At 34.0% G+C, this 22014-nt stretch overlaps 1 pseudogene; it reads right to left on the bottom strand.

Annotated features, from left to right (window-relative positions):
• Positions 1-17313: 17313 nt before the first annotated feature.
• Positions 17314-18139, bottom strand: LOC143548468 (basic leucine zipper 43 pseudogene; annotated as a pseudogene).
• Positions 18140-22014: the final 3875 nt, after the last annotated feature.

Below are 22014 nucleotides of genomic sequence, written 5' to 3'. Positions count from 1 at the left end.
CTTATTATAATGAACATTATATTCAGTTATATTCAATACTAATTCTTATTATAATTAAAATTTTAATAAAACTAATATTATATTTTATCGTAATTAATATCGGACCTTACCATAACAAATAATATATATTTCATTTAGCCTTAAGTAATAATATCCCTTACTCTGATGCATACTATCGAAAAATATTATGGTTATGACAAATCGTTGAACTGAAAGATGTCGAAATTAGTAGCCCCATATCGGATGAAGAACTTATGCGCCTGTAAACAAGAATGCGAGGACGTTCTAGCAAGTTCAAACTAAACCTTATTGTATAATCGAATTACAGACCGAGCGTAAATTCAAGGCCCAAAAAGGAACCGTGGAAGGTATGATTTACGTTTGTCCATTTCAAGGGAATACAACACTTCCCTATCCGGGCTTATATCTTTATCTCACATACCAGTTTCTAACAGTAAACTTAACTGTTTTCTAGCCATCTCTCCATTTCCATTGTTAAAAAATAAATACAACTCCCAAGAAAATACTTAGGAAATAGTACAGTTTATCAAATTATAAATATAGTAACTATCCTATTGACTTTTCAACAATACAACAAACCATGACCACCTACATATATCATACACTAGCTATAAAAATGATATTTTCTTATACCTCACCGGTACCACTGACTTTGATGAACCCTACTCATTTAATAAATTCATCAAATTATCTATAGTATCTCTAACCAGTCCCATATTGTTGCCACTCCGATCAGTTTATCATAAAAGAAAACCCTCACGCTCGTGGACCAATGATGCGTCTTGGATTATAGAGATCATGCTTACTCCTAATTAATAAATTATCACTTTTAGTAGATCTAACACACTTGCGTATACTGAATGACCTGATAAAAGAATATTATGTAATTATACTTAATAACCCCAAAGGTCAATGGGAGTATACAAATACCTCCCGATTACAACATACTGTTTAAACTCATAGCGAATAAATGTCTACTTACGGGAGAGACATGATAAAACAGTTACCCAATGGTGGGATTACATCTGAATGATTGTTGTACAAGTTGTGAACTATTCGTGATTGTTATAATGTGTTCTCGAATAGACAAGGATAGTACGACACTATTGTGTATAGTTTCGATACTCCATGCAAGCATTTGGTAGTGTGCTATGCTGATATGGGAGACGATTTGGATATATTAGTACAAACATTGACCCTTACCGGGTTAAAATTACTTGTCACGGGATGACAATTTTCGATATATACGTGCAAACAATGGCCTTATTAGGCTAGATCTATGTACTATCCTGGGTATATGGAAATATAATTCGGTGTGTGTAATACGTATCTGCTATTTGAATTACCTGAATGTTAGTGAATGAGATTCCCTGCACAATGAGTTATAGGGAAAATTACTATTATGTGAAGTCTAGTTGTTTATCATTATAGAATGGCCTCGAAAAAAACAAACACGTGATTTGAGGCAGTTGTGGCCGAAATGATTGTTCGACAACTGCCGATAGTAACTCTGACAATCGCAACGCGGTTTGATGCTGGCATTAATACGACAATGAATATAAATCAAATGTCAAACACTAATACGGCTGCGAATATTATTTCGCCGCCCAACACTAATACAGTTACAAATGTTATTTTCTTGATAAATTCAAACATTGTCACGAATAACACTCCCCCATTGAGCAATAATGCTACTACTGATAATGATAATTTTCGCCACTAAATGCCATTGGCAACAAAAATCTTTTACCGAACATGAATACTAGTTGTAACAACCGTGATCCTTCACGACAAGAATACTTGTTTAAATGATTTAAGTCATGCAAACATGTAAATTTTAGTGGTACTAAAGAATCAAATGAATTAGCAAAATGGATCGAGACGATAAAATCTGTTATCCGTACCAGTAGCTCCCATCAAATTGTATCATTAATTATGTGACTATTACACTACTTAGCCACGCCCTTGTGTGGTAGAAAACGATTGTACGAATTCGGGAACAAAAGGAAATCATTCGCATGACTTAGGCAAAACTTAAAACCTTTATATTGAAACATTCTCGTCCAAGGAATGAAATCTAGAAATTAAAAACACGAACCTGAACAATCCATGAAAGGGTGGGTCAACTGGAATGCACAAACCGTTCTAACAATTTGGTTCGACTAATGCTATGGTTAGTATTGCAGAAGAAGAGACCTTAGTTAATCTAGTTAGCCACTTAAATTTTGAGAATACCGTGACGCAAGCTAAGGTGGTACCTTTGAATTCGGTCAGTAAAGGGGTGTTGAGACTACCTGGAAATAATCTAGTACAAAACGAGCTAACCACAAAACAGGAGAACAAGGGCTACAACAATTTAAACGTGCACACCCTACAACTCAAAATAATACGACAATTAACTCTAGTTCATAATTAAACATATACAATGAGCCTCTGCTAAAAGGGTTTGCCGAATAAAGGCATGTCATAAAAGCGGGAATATTGGATACTATACATATAACTGTGAAACATTTATAAGTGCTGTGAACAAACCGTTCTAACCTCACCCTTCCCAGTTAACCCAATCGCAATCAATTCGCACACAACCTATGACAAACCCTCATGTTTGCTTTGAGTGTGGAAGTACGAAACGCTTCAGAAGGAACTGTCCCAAGTTAAACAAAGAACGAACATCGACGTCTAACTCGGCTAGAAGCCGCGATTAGTGATCGGACCCGATAAAACATAGCAAGACTTAGATGTGGTGAAAGAATACATTTGTAAATTCTTACTAATATGCTTCAGCTTTGTTTGATATAGGTACCGATAGAAGTCTTATCCCCACTAACTTCTTATCCCCGGGAAATGTACTGGCTAGTGAACTAATAGATCCTTATGCTATGACTTCACTAACGGTAAACCTAGAACTGTTAACCAAATACTCCAAAACTATCTTATTATCCTAAACAATCAACCATTTTTATTGACCTACTCCCTGTCTAGTTGGGAAGCATCGATGTAACTGTCAGTACGGACTGGTTAGAAAAATACAAGGCGGAAATCGTGTGTGATGACTAAATAGTTAGAATTCCCCTCTTGGATAATGAGTCAATGATGGTACAAGGAGAGGAGGTTGGTGCAATATCACATCTCGTGTCTCATCTTAAGGTATTGCGCTTTCGCCAAGGGTGTATGGCATTTCTGGAAAATGTAACCATAAAAACCTTAACGAAACATATAGAAGAGATCCCCGAAGAGCGTGAATACCTCGATGTCTTTCCTAATTAACTACCTAGATCACCACCGACCAGATGATTTGAGTTCCATATTGACCTAATCCTAGGATCAGCCTCCATTACCAAGGCACCTCATCGACTAGCACCCTCGAAGATGCAAGAATTGTCCAGTCAATTACAAGAATTATTAGATAAAGGTTTAGTGCGACCTAGTTATTCTCCGTGGGAAGCACCGGTGTTATTTATAAAGGAGAAGGATGAAAGTTTTAAGACGTGCATTGACTACCGGAAACTACATAAAATACCACCAAAAATCAATATCTCCTCCCACGAATAGACGAATTTTTCAATCAATTCCAAGGAGCGAGTTACTTCTTGAAAATCAACCTTTGATCTGATTAACACCAAATTAAAATCCAAGATAAAGATGTTCTAAAACGGTGTTCTAAACTCGGTTTAGCCACTATAAATCCTTAGTTATGCCTTTCGGGCTGGCTAATGCACCCGCATTTTTTATGGACATCACTAACCAAGTTTGTAACCGCACCCCAATAAATTCGTTATAGTGTTTATCAATAACATCCTAGTAAACCAAGGAGGAACACGAGCAATATTTACGCACAATCTTGGAGTTGTTGAAGCAGGTGAAATTGTACGCCAAGTTGCCGAAGTGTGAATTTTGGCTATAAGAGATGACATTTTTAAGACACGTTGTTAATCGACGCGAAATTCACGTAGACCCAAGTGAGATAAAATTCATCAAAAGTTGGAAAGCATCAAAGACACCAAAAAGGAATTCGACAAATTTTGGGAATAGCTAGATACTACCAGTGTTAAAAAAATAATAATAAATAAATAAATAAATCCCGTATAACGCGACCACTAGCCCTCCTAACTCAGAAAGACCTAAATCATGATTGGGAAGAAGAACAAGAAATGTCCTTCTAGCTACTAATATAAAAAGTTTGTTCAATTCCAATATTAAAAATTTCAGAAGGAACTATACTATCCATGACCCGGAGTATGGAACGATTGTTTTTTCACCTACGACATGGGAATACTACTAATATGCCACCGAATGCACAAATAACCTAAATCGCAAAAGCCTACGACCTGCAATTGATCTGACGGAACTAAATATGGGGTAAGGAAGATGAGTAGAGTTGTGGAACAATTGTAATTGTGAAAACCAATGCCTTAAGATGGAGGGAAAAGCTAAGCCCTGGAAAGTACGAGCACTTGAAATGATTGTTCAGACGAACCTTATCGAGCAAATTAATATCACACAAAAGAAAGCCCTAAGAGTACAGCATTTAGAAAACAAAATCTTGTACGGGAATGATAATAACTTTGGAAAGGAAAATCGATGAAATTCTATACCTCCAACAAACCGAGTTTAGATTCCAACTCTTGGTAATTATAAGGCTTAATCATGGGCGAAGCACATAAGTCCAGATATTCCAATCATTCAAGAACTGATAAGAAGTACAAGGAATTAAAGGAATGTTAATGGCGACCGGTATGAAGAAAGATGTAACTACACATATCGGCAAATGCCTGACTCAATTTAAAATTAAAACAGAGTATCAAGAACCCTCAGTAATGTTATAACAACCGGAAACACCCAGTAGAAGTGGGAACAGACTACTATGAGCCATATAACACGCTTTCGTAAATCATTCCGAGAACACAGTGTAGTCCGAGTACTAGTTGACCGACTAACTAAATTTGTACACTCCCTCCCGATCCATAACAACTACACAATTGAAGACGCGCCTCTCATTATGTCAACAAAATTATATCTCGACATGGTATGTCTATTCCGATTATTTTGGACTGAGATAGTCATTTCGCATCTTATGTTTTGACAAACTTAAGAAACCGGATCGGTTTGAGCACAACCTATCATTCCCAATTAAAAGATCGATCTGGGCGAACTATACAGACATTGGGAGAATTACATCGCAACTGTATATTGAATCTTTGAAAGAAATTAAGACCAGCATTTTCCACTGGTCTAATCGTCGTATACTAATAGTTACCATAATATTATACGAGCGACACTATAACTGGTACGATACAAGCAAGAATATAAATAGTTACCTTAACAGGCTAAAAGTTAGCAACACTCAAATGCAAAATCCAATTTGATTCCGGAAATCACAGATAAACCTCGTAGAATTCAATCAAACTAAAAATCCGCATAAGACTAATAAAATAACTATACCGAGGTACGTAATGAATTGTTGACCTTTGAAAAGTGTTATTCGAGTTGAGGAAACTGATACGTTGACGTCAACGTACATAGAATTGTACAAGGTTGTCTCAAAAAAAAAATAAACCTGTGACATAATGAATAAACTATCTCAAGAATTGAGTCCACTCTCGATTTTAGTTCTACTGACAAATTTCTTATATGCCGAAACAACCAAGTGCCTTATTGACGAGGCGAAGATAGTACCACTTGGAAACTTATACACAACTAAACATTGTAAGGAACCCGTATAAATAATAGACAGGAAAGTCAAACAGTTACGACTCAACAAGAATTTCAATGGTCAAAGTTCGATAAAATGCCTATAACGAGGAATTATATACATTTAAAAACGAAAACAAATATTCTTGTTTGTTTCTAAGAAATTTTTAACTGGCATATTAAATTTCAGGGACGAAATTTCTTAACAGGGGAAGAATCTGACATTCGTTACAAAACTGAATACACCTCAGTATTCACAAATCAAATAAGCGTTTAACCGCTTATTGCATAACGAACGAACGGATAACCACACGGGTCTGGTTATGACCCAGATCTCCCGGGGGACCTTTTATAAGTGATATACGATTAATATAAGCTAATATATTAGTATTATAGCCTTAGTATGGTAGCAAACCAGTTAAACGAAAACATGCTCGTTTAACTACCCGCTATGAACTTAAACGCGAAAGATAGTTACGAAACAAGCATTGTATCATCCGTTAAGCCGAAAAAGACTTACCAAACATTTAATTGAAATGTTTTAAGAGGTCCGTGAAACTATTTTCGAATTTTACAAACGTATAGTATATTTTTATAAATTTATACAAAAATAGCCGAAAAACACTCGTTTTCACGCTATTTGTCGTACCCGATATGTTTTTCGCGCCAAAAACCAAATTCGAACTAAATTTGAACTTGAGGTTTCTTGTCTGGGCTTGCAAATTCAGAATGTTGGGCCAAAATGGGCCAAGGAAGGCCCATTACACATCCCGTACGGAAATGGGACTTTACTTTCCCCATTAATTTATCTTTTTATATCAATCAAGTTGTAAGATTTTTTTTGCATCCATATCACCTTAAAACTTCTGGAGAAACGCTGAACATCATCAACCCTTCAAAACCCTAGGTAAAACATTTATTTAAATCATGTTTTTCATTCTATTAATCAAGTTTAATTCCATATAAACATAGTTTAATTACTAAAAATCATTCCTAACCATGAAAAAAATCATAAAAATGGTAAAAAAAAAATATGTTTTGATCATACACATGGTTAGAAATAAGAATTATACTCTTTTTTGGCCATAAACACAGATTAGAGGGTATAAACGGCGTTTTTACGGTTCAAAAGTTTGGTTTAATACCCTAGCCGAAACCCTAAGTTCCAAGGCTGCCATATTGATGAAACATGCTTGTTTTGTGATATAGGACCTGTATCTAGCTTGCATAGGAGCACAAGAACCCAGAAACTTGATTAGAAAGGCGAAAACAAACCGAAACCGCTAAGGTAATACCAAAACACTCGATTACGGGCTGTTTAGGATTCGATTATGATGTGCATATTTTTAGGTCATGAAATGTTTCAGGGACATCAGGGACCATATCATTGAGTCCCTGTTGAAATTTGGTAATTTTTCTACCATCCGAGAATATTTGGCAAATTTATTATCAAATTGGGACGTTTATTTGGGAAAAATAGTTAAAATGCTTGAAAAATTATGAAATTTTGTGGGGAACTCATATTTGGTATATTTTGATCACATATGAAATTTGGGAGCATTTGGAGAAGCCTATGTAGGTTTTGTTCATTTGCGTTTATTTTAATTTTCATTGTCGTTTTTGGCTCGGAAATGATATTTGGAAAGATTAGTAGAGCTTGATATTTTTCCAGGTTGTTTTGGGATAGATTATGATCACTCAGAAATTTTGGTGGAAATTTTGGAGATCGTTTGTTATAAACGAATGATTTTCGGGCTAAATATAGCAGATAAATTGAATTTTTATAAATTAACAAATCAGTAAATAATTTCAGAAATATTTTTATAAATATCTACATATTTTAATTGATAAGTGACTAAATTTTCAAAATTTAAGGATAAACGGGTTATTAATTATGCTAATTCAAAGATTAAACAAATTAAATTCTGATAAAAACCGACAAGTTCGTGATTAACGAATCTGTTGGAATATCAGAACACCAAGAGTGATCAAAAATCATATTTTTGGATTAATTAAGTAAAAACGAACTTTTTATGAAAAACCCGGACAATTTGGATAGATTGTGCACGTTTTTCTCAAATCAAACTGAATAAACGGAAACGAGCCCCGTAACGAATCCAGAACCCCAATGTGTGATCTTTATTTATAACTTAATCATTTTATCGACCAACACATTTACCCAAGCTTGCATCCCCATAACTGTTTTCTGAACGCATAAACGAACAACTTGGCCCAGCCGTGAAAACGGGGAAGCTGAGCCAAGTTCGGTTTTAAGTATTAGACATTGAACAACATCACAATCTAAGCCTATTGACACTTTCTGGGCGTATCAGCTATATCCAGATTAGATATACAGCCCAGTTTAGTATTGGGATTATAATAATATTAAAATATTAATATTATTATAATGATAATTATAGGGATTAGTGATAGCAAGTTGAACCCGCTGCGAACTGACACTGTACCAGACCTCTATTAAACAGTGAGTTTCATGACCGCACTTTTAAACTGCTTTTACGAACTTTTGGGGTGAAAAACATATTGATACATATCTGTATACTCTGAATTGTTTAATGATGGGAATTATCTAAGTGCTAACACACGAAAGTCCCCACGAACACAGTGCTTAACTTTGAGCCGGTGGCTTGTGAATAGTACTATTGGTTTGACAAACCCAAACGGAATCTGCCTGGTTTCCGTGTCACATAGCACCGTTTGCACATGACCATGCTTATACAAACAGGCTATGTAGTGTTAGATATAGCTACCGGGGCATGTTGTGGGCGGAAAGGGAGCCACAGTGGTTGATTGGGCTTGGGAAATGGATGCACGCAGCACAGAAAGTTAAGGCTTCACTGTAGCTTAGCATAATTACATCATAAACATACAAACAAACGTATTTGTGAACGTACATACATACATTCTTGCGTATTTACAAATTACGATTGTTGTACGCACGAATGATTTTCTTAAAACTCGTGAAATTCACCAACTATTTGTAGTTGACCCGTTTTAACATGTTTTTTAGGTACTGGATTGGATTAGAAAGTCAATGTGCTACGTGTTTGACTTGCGATCAATGCTGGGTGAATTGATGCAAGTGTGATAATACGAAGTAAAGCAGCTTAACGTGCTGGATTTAGTTTGTATCACCTAGTTATAAATGAAGTTAGATCAATGTAAAATATTGTAAAGTAGTTTGTATTGTCCTTTATAAACAACGTGGTTAATACCAGAGGTGTCTGTTACATTTCCGTTTTACGCTTCCGCAAATCGCTTAACGGGGTGTGACAAAACTACTGATAAACTAATGAAAACAACTGTCTATAAAAGAATAATATGCTAACTACTGATCTTTGCTAAAACAACTGATGTTTATGCCATCAATTGTTAGTTATCAGCTGTTTGGATCATCAATAGTTTGCTTGAGCAGTTGTTATGTCTTCAGTTCTTTCATGTCAGCATCTTATTTGATTAGATGTTTGGAGCACTAGTTTGACAACACCATAATGGAGAACAACTGATGTCTGTAACATCAGTTGTTTGATTTCTAGCCATCGGTTCTATTCTAGGTTCAACATATCAAATTCCAGTTGTTCACTCAACATGTGATGTTGAAAAACTATACTATTTTTAAGCATATTGCAGATTGCTATTTTATTTGAAGTTGAAGAATTTTGATTTGAATCTTAGGATATTCTAATACAGAAAAGACAATTGTTTATTATTGATTGGATGTTATTTCTTTTATTTGAACGCTTTTTTGTACTTTAATATTGAGCTGAAATAATTAGTTATTGTCACTTTATTTATTTATTGTCTTTGAGCTATGAGCAATCTTAGTTGCACCCAGGCATATTTCATCTTAGGTTGGGATGTGACATGAACCCGGGGTTGATTCGGTTTCATGTCTAACATTCTCAAGATATGAAAATGATGCTTAGGATGATAAACGATCAAATTCTAGAATTTTAGTTTAGAAAAAGTATGTTAACGAAACTAGCGGAACCTTAATGAAACGAGTGCGATGTTATTGCATATGTCAATCATTTTAACATCATAAAAACATTTGACATTTGTAAAACAACTAGAAACATTACGTGAATTACCTGGGGAATGCTAAACAAAAGAAAAAGAGAAAACTTGGACGGTTTGACTTTCAAAAGTCAAAGTGACGTTCTTGAGCACCAAATGCTAGCAAAAATAAATTTTTGGAGAAAATTTGGATTAAAGTATTACCAGTAGATGGAAGGGGTTTGTTTATATAGCCACCGGTTCGTTAGAAACAAGGTCAAAACTAGTTAATTGCTTAGCTAGTCAAGGGGCATGAACTTAGGGCTAAAAGTTACGAATTTTGACCATTTGAATAATTAATAACGAATTAAAAGTGAATGCAAGTTGAAAAAGGTCTGGATAAGTTCTTACAACATTCAAAACGAGTCAAAGATCATGAAATCGGTGGAGCAAGAAGCTAGTCGTGAAAAAAGCTTGGCGTCGTGTATCACGACGCAGTTAGGGTGTGGTTGTTGCAATACGTGGCAAAGTCTAGTCTTACATAGAAAAGAACTCCATCACATAGAGCGGCGAACGAGTAGATATCAAAATTTTGAATTTTAGTATAAATGGTCCTTGTACTTGATTTTAAGCGCGTTTTAGTCATAAAATAACATTGAATAGAGATCATAACATTGGGGTTGGATTATGAAGCTAATATCAAACATAAATAAATAATAATATCAACAAATACTCAATAAAGGCATCGCATTATTAATAAATGGAGACCCGAAAAAAATATTGAAATTTTAGAATGGGTTTGGTTTTCTGATTTGAAAACTGACGAATGTCACAACTAACACCAAACCTTCCAAGTTTGACGAATCAGAAGGTGCCACTACTATGCTTTAGTGGTACGAAAGTGTGAAGAGAACTTTCCTCCATATTCATTTTCTTGCTGAGAAGAAAACTCATTTCGCCTTAAGTGTCTTTGATAAGAAGGCACTTGCTTAGCGGGGCAAGGAAAAATCCGCTCGTGGTGCGGAGGTAACCATGGTCTCGCCATAGGATGAGCTCAAAGACATCATGACTAAGGAGTTTTGTCAACAAACTTTTGAAAATATATATATTTAATTTATAATTGATACTAACTACTCCGTCGTAAAAGCTTTAAGTAAGTCAATTTTAGTTTTTATCAAAACGTTAGTTGTGATCATGTTTAGTCATGTCCGTAAGTTTAATTCATTTAAAGAAACCGAAAAGGACCTAAAAAGTATAAAAGACGAGTAGTTCGGTTTTGGTTGGACACAAATTTGGCATTATCTCAAGTGTGGTTCCAATATACTAAAAATGTTGATAGGATGTTAATAAAATGAAATAATTAATTTATAGAGATTGAATATGTAAAGAGTCACAAACTTAACCGAAAAGTTGCATAAGCAAACCGAGTGCATTTTAACAAATCTAAACCTTAGCGAAATGGCTTTTGACAAAGTATTATAAACCACTAATTACTTGAGGTATGAAATCAGAAAATAAGAAACTTAAAAGACTTAAACTCATAATGACTTTCAAAAGTTAAAGTATGCAAGAACTCCGAATTGAGAGCAAGAGCAATGAAATTTCATAACTTGAGTTGTGGCAAGTTGAATGCAAAGAAATGAAGTCATATTTATAGAAGAATTGCAATAAAGGTCTCAATTGGTTTAAATTGGTCAGAAATATGAAATGAGATTGAATATCATTTAAACTAGAAATTGATAATAAAAATTGAGTTGTAGCGTATAAATAATGGTCAAGGATAGTTTATAGCATCATAAAATGCACACAAGGATCATAAATCATTCAAATTGGTCATAAATCGGAGTAAAAGCTCGAATTAAACATAAAACAAGAAACAAACACTCACGTCGCGTATCGCACGATGAACCATTGATAAGGTCAATGCGCTACGCGACCCAAAATAAACCAAAACTATTCTTGGGTCTGCCGCATATTGCAGCAGGATAGAGTTACACCCGTAGCATTGCGCGACACAAAATGATTTTCTAAAATGACTTAAAATTATCGAGTATCGCGATGGAAGAAGAAGACCCCAACGCGATGCGCAACGGACAGAAAAATACCAAAACTTTAGAAAATGACACATTACACCCCTAAACTTAAATTAAATGCGATAAAGTCATAAAATACCTTAAATGGAACTTGCCTTCAAATTTTAATAATGAAATTAACTTCATAAATATAATCATCATCATAAATCATAAAGAACATAATTAACATAAACAAATCCAATTTTCCTTAATAATTTGCGGATCCCAATTATATAGAACTTTCAAAATGAGTCGGATTTTAGGTTTGAAAATTAACTAATGTTACATAACCCATATCCACCTTCAACTTTTGGATTATCTCTTCTTCAACACCTTTAAATTAGAACCTCCTCCGGAAAAAGTGTTTCTCTACCATATATCAAAGTGTTCACATGATGATGGCAGAGATGTGAGAAATTTAATAGTCGATCTTATCCAAATCAACTTCTTATCTAACACCAACGTTAAATTGTTAAACTCAACAGTGTGATTTTCAAATACTTGCTTACGGTAATTTGGAATGTGTATAAGCGCTTCTTGAGGAATAACCGGTTTGGCTAATGATATTGTCATATACAAACACAAAGAACTCATCAATTTCGGGAATTAACTGAGGGAATCACAAAAGAAGAATTGATAGAAGAATTCATCCCTAATAGTCTAAGGGCTAATTAAGCTAGCTACCACTTAACAAACTTTTAGTCACCCGAATTACAATTTGCCCCATGTACTTTCTAAGAGCATTCCCAACCTATCCCCCATCCATATCTTTATAATTACACTAAAAAACACTACATTTCTCTTTTCTGTTTAATTAAATAATATTTTTTTTGTACTTTTATCATTACAGTTTTCTCTCTCTACCCTATAATTTACAAAAAAAATCACTACCTTTTTCCCAAATTTACAAAAAATCACAACATTTTCTCTCTACACCCTATAATTTACACTTACAATTACTCAAAATTTCACCATATAATTTAGAAACTCCCATTACATAAATTTTGGGGATAGGATGGGGAATGCCAACTTGTTACAAGATGCGTCCGTGCATGCTTTATTTTAATGCTTGCAGTGTATGACCAAATTACCCTTGAACTTATTAACCATTTTTGACGTGACCAGATTAAGTTGTGCTTAGGACAAGCATTCATATCCAATAAACCTAATCTTGTCAGTTTATCTATAACGGAAGTCAGTTTCTTTGCTGTGAAACACCCTTGAAGAGGTAGGTCCCAGCAGAGCCCAGTTGGACCCGCAAGACTCACCTTGAAGAGGGACGTCTGCGCAGAAACCAACTGGATCCGCAGGACCAACCATGCTCAGAGACGTGACGTCCTTACGCGCAGTATGCAAGCTGTTCCCGCAGGAAATGCCTCCCAATGGTGAAGGACTCTGCCTGTTCCCGCAGTTGCGGATACAAGCCATCATGGAAGGCCACCCGCGCAGCAAGGCTACACGCACAAGGCACTTAGCTCTCAATCACTCAGTGTCACCTGAAGGAATGAGCAAAGCCGGGAACAATCCCGCACAAGGGCGGGAGGGGGAATACTCCCGCCCAAATAAGCCAGTCCGTACGATACGGGAAGATCTTCTGTACTGTACCTGACGAGGTATGGGCAAAAGATCTGACTAAAGATACGACAGCTTATTGACAACAGTATGGCGAGCATTATGCTCCTGTACTGTATGTCACTATTAGCCGCTGCCTACTCACCAACTCCTGTCATACCACGTGCATAGCCGGCAGTTGGTGGAAAAGGAATAGTACACAGCAGGCCTGGTCACTATCAGCCGCTGCCTACCCACCAACTACCAGCAGGGCACGTGTGTAGGCCACTGTTGGTAGAACAGGAATATTATTCAGCAGGCCACACCTCCTTGGAAACCTACCTTCGGCTATAAATACCACAAATGGTATGATCATCTCATCTCAACATATCTTATCATATTATACCTGATATCTGCTCTAGCAATCTCTTGATATACATTTATATTTAAAGAGCAATCTAGTCTGATTCTCACGCCGGAGGGTGGTCACAAGGAGGAACCCCCCCCCCCCCTTCTCAGTGACAAGCTCACGGTGTCTGTTTTGCAGGTTATCAGAAGAACCATCTTTGCCGGGTCTAACCCCTCGTGGGAAACATCTATCTAACCCCCAGGTTACCCGTAATCTGCCCAGGGTCTGGTTAGTGTTTCTTCAACCCTATTATTTATTTGAGAGCGGTGACATGTTATATAAAATTCTTTTGCTTTTGTAAAATGTTTAAACTACGACTAAAAGTTCTCTACAAACTACTTATTATATCTTCCAAAGGTCATTCTCCATGATCTATTACGGAAATAAGAAGCAACAAATGGTGCTGTCTAACAGGGAAGGATATACTAATATAGGATTTGGGGGATCAATCGATCTCAAGGTTTTATTTTTATATATAATCATAATGTATATTACGTACGTTATTGATCGACCTCCGAGGTATTTGAGTGCCAACACCATAGTTTTTAAAACTTACATAGACAAATCAGTTTATAGATGTAAAATTTCAAAACATAAAATGAAAGGCAAAAAAAAAGTATCAAATTCAATTTGTCATTTATGTAATTTATTTAAATGGTTATTGAACGACTCATTATCACTTTATGGTCATGATTATCTAAAAATCTCTTAGTTTTACTGATTGTAATGACAACTATTTGTTACCCAAAGTGATCTAAACCAAAAACTTCTATGCCTAGTTAACAGACAGACATCTGAGCACGAAAGAAAGCAATTCTTGTTGAAAAATATCCCGAGTATGTTCCTAGTGCGTAAATCATTTTACGTATGGCTCTCACATGTCGCAAATTCACTCATTTGTATGGGCATCAAAAATTTGGGTGGTTTAAATCTTGTGTGCACAATCAAGTAGTTTAACTAATATGTACTTCCTGCCATTCCTATGCTTCACCCTCGTGTAGTCGTGTTTAGATTTTTTTTTTTTTAAACCAACAAAACTACTTTATTAATACAACTAACTTGATGCTAAGCATGTCAACCAAACTTCCACCAACGCACCAAAGTGCCACCAAGATATGACGGAAAGCGAAACAGCAAACCATTCGACCCATCCAAAACCCCCGTTACAACCGATAAGTACACCAATCCTCTCAAGAAAGGCTAAATTTTCTCCACTGTTAGATTAAGCGTGCTTTTGTAAATACACCATTCCGTATCAAATAAATCCCACTCTTGTAAATTCCTCATATAACTAGAGTCATATTCTTTCTTTAGGATCGGTATACCATAAATAGTAAGATCTGTTTCAGAAACATCCGATTTGACATAAACACGAATATACATTTATTCAGAATTTCATGCATAACGTGGGAATCAACTTACTAAAAGTAATTATTTCATTAATAAAGTTATGCTCAAATATATAATGCTTTTGTATGTTCCAAACACTTAATAGAGCTCGATTCCTTTTTAAAATAACATGATTCTCAAATCTCACTTATCCTACGTACAATAAAAAATAGTTTAAAGTATTTTATATTATATTCTGATTTATGTTAAGATATCAATTAATTATATATCTATCTATAATAATATATATAAACAAAAACCCAAAAATCCTATGTGTCGCGATGTGGTCGCTCCCCCCTTTTATGGAAGCCACCAGATTTCTTGATTTTTAAATAGAGCCCTCTCATTGATTTAACCCAAATTCATGGGTATGGGTCTTACCAAAACCAAATAGCTCTTAAACGGGTTATAACATCTTATTAAATTAAAAATTAATCTTATCAATTATTTGATATAAAAATCCTACAAAATAGGAATATACTAAAATTTAATATCCAATTTAAAAAGAAAAAGATATTATTTATAATTAATAAACAATTTTATAATAAAAAACATAAACGGGTCATGGGTCACCAAATTCAGATAGCTTTTAAACGGGTTATAGCATATCATTTATTTATTAAACCATTTCATCATCAAACCCTAAGTATATTATTAGCTTTCTTACAACAAAGAAATCCAAAAAATAAATATTAAAAAACGAAAAATGTAAAACAACCATTCTCTCAAGCCTATCAGATTGCTTTATTTGTAAATGAAGGGTTCTCACGCATTTGACCCGAATTCACGGGTAAAACTTTCACCAAACCCAGATAACTCTTAAACGGATTATAACATCTCATTATATTAAAAAAATAATCTCATCAAATATTTGATATGAAAATCTTATAAAATAGGAATATACCAAAAATTAATATCTTATTTTATTTTAAAAAAAGATATTATTTATAATTAAGAAACAATTTTATAATAAAGAAAATAAACGGGTAATGGGTATCATCAAACCCAGATAGCTTTTAAACCAGATTATACATATCATTTATTTGTGAAACCATTTTATCATCAAACCTCAAGTATATTAATTATTAATTTTTCTTATAATAAATAAAATAAAAATCCAAATATACATATATAAATATTAAAAACGAATAATATAAAACAACCCCATAAATACGAAAGATAAAATCTAGTTGTATAATATTCTTGAAAGTTGAAACAACCACCTGTGGTCTTATCTTATTGGCAAGTAGGCAAATGGTATCAAGTAGAATTCTTAAACCTCCTTGTTGCCTAAATTGATTTACTTTATTTCGATGTTCATGTTTTTTTTTTTTTTTTTTTTTATATTTACAACCCAAGTGCCTGTAATCACACACATCATCTGTATCTTACTTAAATTGAAAGTAAATATTAAGTTTAAAAATTATATAACAATACCCTTGATAAATATACAAATACTGATAATTATAATTTGTGAACAGCGTTATTTTTGATTTTAGTCTTATGAATATCATTTTAGATTAACTGAATTTACTTATAATCAGAAATATGTGGGAATTAAATTTGTAACAAATTAGAAGGCATGGAATACACACTTTTAATTACTGGACTATTCTCATTTTCGAACCTTTCAACCTGGTGGTTCAAGAAAGTGATGCCTCTAGGCTAGGGTTTCCAAAGAGGCATCTCCCCCTTAGAGGGATTTAAGGATCGATATCCAAGGAAGCTAACAAAATTCCATGGTTGATGTAAAGTTGTATAGAAATGGATCACCGAAAGCATTAGCGGTAACTTAATCACTCTAGACACTGATCGGCAACAGCGTGGTCGTGAGTGGCACTTAGGCCGTCAGTAACACCTATGTCGTTTCTTAACCATTATAACTATTTTCAATAAAAGGAGATTATTTGGTCTATTTCATTAACAGAAAAAGGGTATTCGTTTTTGTTTCTTATTAAATTATGCGATTGAACTTTTTATAATACGTACTATCAAAATATTTTAATCTGTCACTAATCTATACACGCTTCATAGAGATATTAAAGCTAAAGCTTTTGCTAATTACAAAACTTTCAAAGGCCGACACCACTGAAGACAGCAATATATTAAATAGGCAAAACGGTAAACCTAGAGTTTTAGTTGGATCAAATATGTTACATATAAGGGTTTTGAAAAATAAACAACCCATCATATAACGAGAAAAGTTAAAACTGACCCATTATTATTGTTTAACAAAACATTGATAACACTTAGCTAACTTAAAAAAACTTTTTGACGGGAAATTTAATTAAGCATATTGAAGGATCCATTGGAAGTTTAAAGTTCACCATGATCATCGTCTTGATGATCACTGAGATCAGTATAAGTGCTACCAATCTGTGCTTCAGTAATTAACTGTTTTAGCTCCAAGGTTTCTTTCTTGAGCCTATCATTTTCTTGAACAATTTGTTCATGGGTTTCCAAGAAGTGGTTAAGCTTGTCGATAAGCCCACGATTCTCGTTCCGGAGCCTGAGTAACTGTGTGCAAAGTTCATCAAGCTGCTTTTGTTTCCTCATCCTAGACCTCCGAGCCGACTCCCGGTTCGATATCATCCTCCGCTGCTTCCTCTCGTTGAGGATGCTCATGTGGTTCTCCTCAGATTCATCTGAAGTACTTGAATTGTTGCAGCTTAGAGAAGACGACTGATGAGTAAAGTCCAGAATAGGTATTTGATGAAGATGATGATGATAATGATAAGGTATGTTTGTTAGAGAGTGCAGAGTGGATGAGATGTTATGGAAAGAAGTGAAGGTGGATAGATCTTCAAACTGAGTGTAACTTCTTGCCATTTGTGTGTGTATGTGAATTGTGATGTTAATGGGATGGGGAGACAATGGATGAGGAGTGGAGGGATTTTATAGGTGGAGAGACTAGAGAAAGACAATGGATGGATGATGTATGCATGTTGTGAATTTGGGGATGTTATATTGTGACGATAGAATTCAGGTTTGTATATGGGCTTAACAATGATTTGATATTTCCACATACTATAACAAATAAAACAAAAGTTAATATAATCTAATAAACTATTTTATGAAGAATGAGCCCATATTAATTTCTAACTAATGATAAATAACAAATGGTTGGGACATCAAAGAAAATAAAAACATTAATTCATCACAATTTTTTTAAAGAAGTTGGTGACACACTCCATAATTTTATATCACCTAAAATTGACTTAAACATAGGTGGGAGATAGGTTAGGAGGGGCGGGCTCGCCCAAACCCAATCTTTTTATAGTTTTATATATAGGTTTAGTACTGTTTTAATAACTTACTGATTATGAAAATTTTAGTTAATTTTTTTAGTAATTTATGATTTTCATATAAAATTGAAAAAGTTAAAAAAAAAACTATAGAAATTAGTAAATATGAATTATAAAAGTCGGCCAATAGCTAATAAGGCAATAACCCAATTATATAGAAACCTGAAGTCCAAAGATCGGATTATAGAGAAACCCAACAAACTTAAATAATACCTGGATAAAATGTTAACATTATACAACATGCAATTAAGACAAGAGAACGACCAATCATTTACCTAGCCTATTCCCAGCACTTACATGATATAGGATCGTTGTTGCCTCTCGCCAATTGCCCCGCCTAGTTCATGGTTTTTAAAACATGAAAAATTGTAGGGCACAATCATAATATGTAATTTCTTTATTATTTAAAATTACTATGTATTTTATTAAATGTTGACGATATAGTTTTGTGATGATAATGATATCGCATTATATTTAACTGGCTGAACCAACCCGACCTGACTTGTGCGAGCCTAAAAACTTTGATGACGAAAACATTATAGCACTGTAAAATCTCGAACACGTTAGAAACTTCGGCACTATATAACTCCAGCCAACCTAATACCTTAAATCTTTGGGCTACGAATTACTTGATGATATATGATACAAATGGGATAATCTTTTAAAAAAATGTGTAACTAATAGTTCTTGGGAAAAATCCTAACATAAGCATTTATGAAAACAAATTTTAAGTTTTAGGTATCATTTGTAAAAAATTCTAGGAACAGGTATTATAAATCAGTCGTGACGAGTATTTTGTAGAACCAACTAAAACTTGCCGTGTGTCCTTAAACTAACCGTAACGAGCACGTTCACTAATCATTTACTCGTCACGACTAAATAAGTTTCATTTCTCGTAACAACGCCCACGAGTAATTCATAAGTCCTATAGTCGCGACGACTAGTTTATCGGGTTTGCATTCCCTACATAAGTAGTTTATTAGTACTTAACTCGTCACCACTAAACGACTTATGAATTACTCGTGGGCATTGATTACGAGGCATGAAACTCATTTAGTTGTGACGAGTAAATGATTAGTGAGCATGCTCATTATGGTTATTTTAATGACACGTTCTAATTGTTTTCTACAAACTTCTCGTCATGACTAGTTTATAATACATATTTCTGGATTTGCTTGTAAATGGTACTAAAATTTGAATTTGTTTTCATAAATGCTTATTTTGGGAATTTTCTTATAATTCTTTTATTCTAAATTATGCTATCGATGTCGCCGATATATCACCGATACATCACTGATATATCAGTTATCGGTCCCTTAACGATATGTAAGTCAGAATATCGGTACCGATAATATCAACGATATTGACCGATATTTGACTAATATTTGACCAATATATCACTGATATTCCCGATATCAGTGTGTTAAGTCTTAATTATCAACTTTTAATGTTCAATGTTATTATTTTAAGTGTTAATCAATTTTTACTTGCTACGACTGTTAGTGTTTGCAATTCGCAAAAGGTTAATTTGTTAATGGTAGAAGACTATACTGAATTATTAGTGTTAAATTGCTATATATATGAATTTTACATGATATTCAAATTACCGATGTCCCACCGATATCTCACTGCGATAACCGATATCTCAGATATCGGTCCTTGACCGATATCCGATATTTTTCCATATTAACTGCTTAGAATTCTAATGCAGTTAAAACTATATTTAATGTTTACTCGCTTTCTTAGTTTGGGACCTTTCAGTTTTTGAAACATATAGTCATTGATTTATTAACTGTTGCTTATCGTAATACAAGCTTATTATATAACGTTGATGACTCGAAGGGCACTTAACTTGATTAAAAGTATTGTCCACACCTAATTGTCAAATTTTAAATTTTAGATGACTTGTTGACATGATCTGGCAACTAATTTTATAGTTAAGAAGATAGTGGATAGTATACAACTTCTTGTAACTGCTAAATATTATACTTTTAAGGTTTGAACTCTTGAATTCGTATTTTAAACTCTAATCACCTTATCGCCCCATCAAAATGGGAATAGCTATAATTTATGGTGCTTTCATTTAAAGTTGTTAGCCTTAAACTCCTAGCATTTGGTTCTGAGAGATTTGTAATGCAATAATTTGTTGCAATGCGTAGCAAATCCTCATTAGCGATAAAATTGATGTTAAAAAACGTTTCTAGCAAAATATTAACAAAACTTTCGACAGTTTTGTGGAAAAAGTATCTAGTCAGAATGGCTACTACATTGCGACCCACTTCTTTTTTACGTTTTCCACTCATTACGACAAAAATACTGCTACAAATTGTGACTCAAATATTGCTACGCAATTGCGACTATTTTCTTAATAATTTATTATAGACTTGTTAGAGCATTCCCAATGGATTCTCTATCTATATCTTTAAAATTTAATTAAAAAACATAATTTTTTTAATTTATACATCATTTTCTAAAAACCTCTCTCAACTCATTCTCCATATAAATTGATGGGAAAATTCCCAAAATAAGTATTTATAAAAACAAATTTCAAGTTTTAGGTGTGATCTTCAAAAAGTTTCAAAAATATGTATTATAAACTACTTGTAACGATTAGATTATTTTAGTACACGAGTAGTTTGCAGAGCCAATTAAAACATACCACATGGCCATAAACTAACCGTGACGAGTACGCTCACTAACATCTAGTCGTCATAACTAAAGAAGTCGCATGCCTCGTAATCAACACCCACGAGTACCGCATAAATGGTTTAGTCGTGACGAGTAGATTACAACTTTTCGAGACACGAATAGTTTACTAAACTAACCATAACAAGTTGTTTTGTTTACCAAATTCATCGAACCGGTTAGTTTTGCAAGAAACTAACCGGATCGGTTAGTTTGAAAGCTCAAATAGTCATTATGAGTAGTTCTTCCTTATACATTTCCAATACGAGTAGTTCTTCCGTAAACAAATCCAATACGAGTAGTTTGTTCTAAAATGTACTCGCGGTTGTTTATTATTTTGTTAATATACCCGGCTCATAACTTTCTAGTCTAAACTAGTCGTTACAATGTTGTTTTGAGGTTATGGGATTCGTACCATTTACTACGCTATTTTCTTGTTGTTTTGAACCCGCACATCAATGTTGGAGGAAATTAGTAATATTGTAGTTTGTTATGGCGGAAAGTGGGAAGATACAAAAGGAGCTACTGAGTAGTGATGACAAATGTGACCTATCAGGTTGAATGAGTTGTAATAAAATGTATATAATAGGTCAGGATGAGTCAAACTAAAAAAAGAAAAGGATTGAAACAGGTCAAAACGGGTTGACATTTCTTGAGGTTTTTTTATTATGGAACGAGAAAAATGGTGAAAACTTTTTTGTTTTTTTTACTTTTTGATTTATATTTCGAATTATGATTTTTTAATTATTATTTTTGAACTTTTTAATGAGAGGTTTTTGAATGGGTCAAAATGGATTGAGATTTCAGTAACCCCTCATTAGAAAATTCAAAGAAATATTTAAAAAATCATAACTCAAAATATAAATAAAAACTAAAA

The sequence above is a fragment of the Bidens hawaiensis genome, unplaced genomic scaffold, assembly GCF_021521415.1.
Source record: "Bidens hawaiensis isolate Kalapana, Puna unplaced genomic scaffold, B.hawaiensis_p1.1 tig00000935_1, whole genome shotgun sequence".
Taxonomy (NCBI): Eukaryota; Viridiplantae; Streptophyta; class Magnoliopsida; order Asterales; family Asteraceae; genus Bidens; species Bidens hawaiensis.
This window is presented reverse-complemented; position numbering and strand designations above follow the sequence as displayed.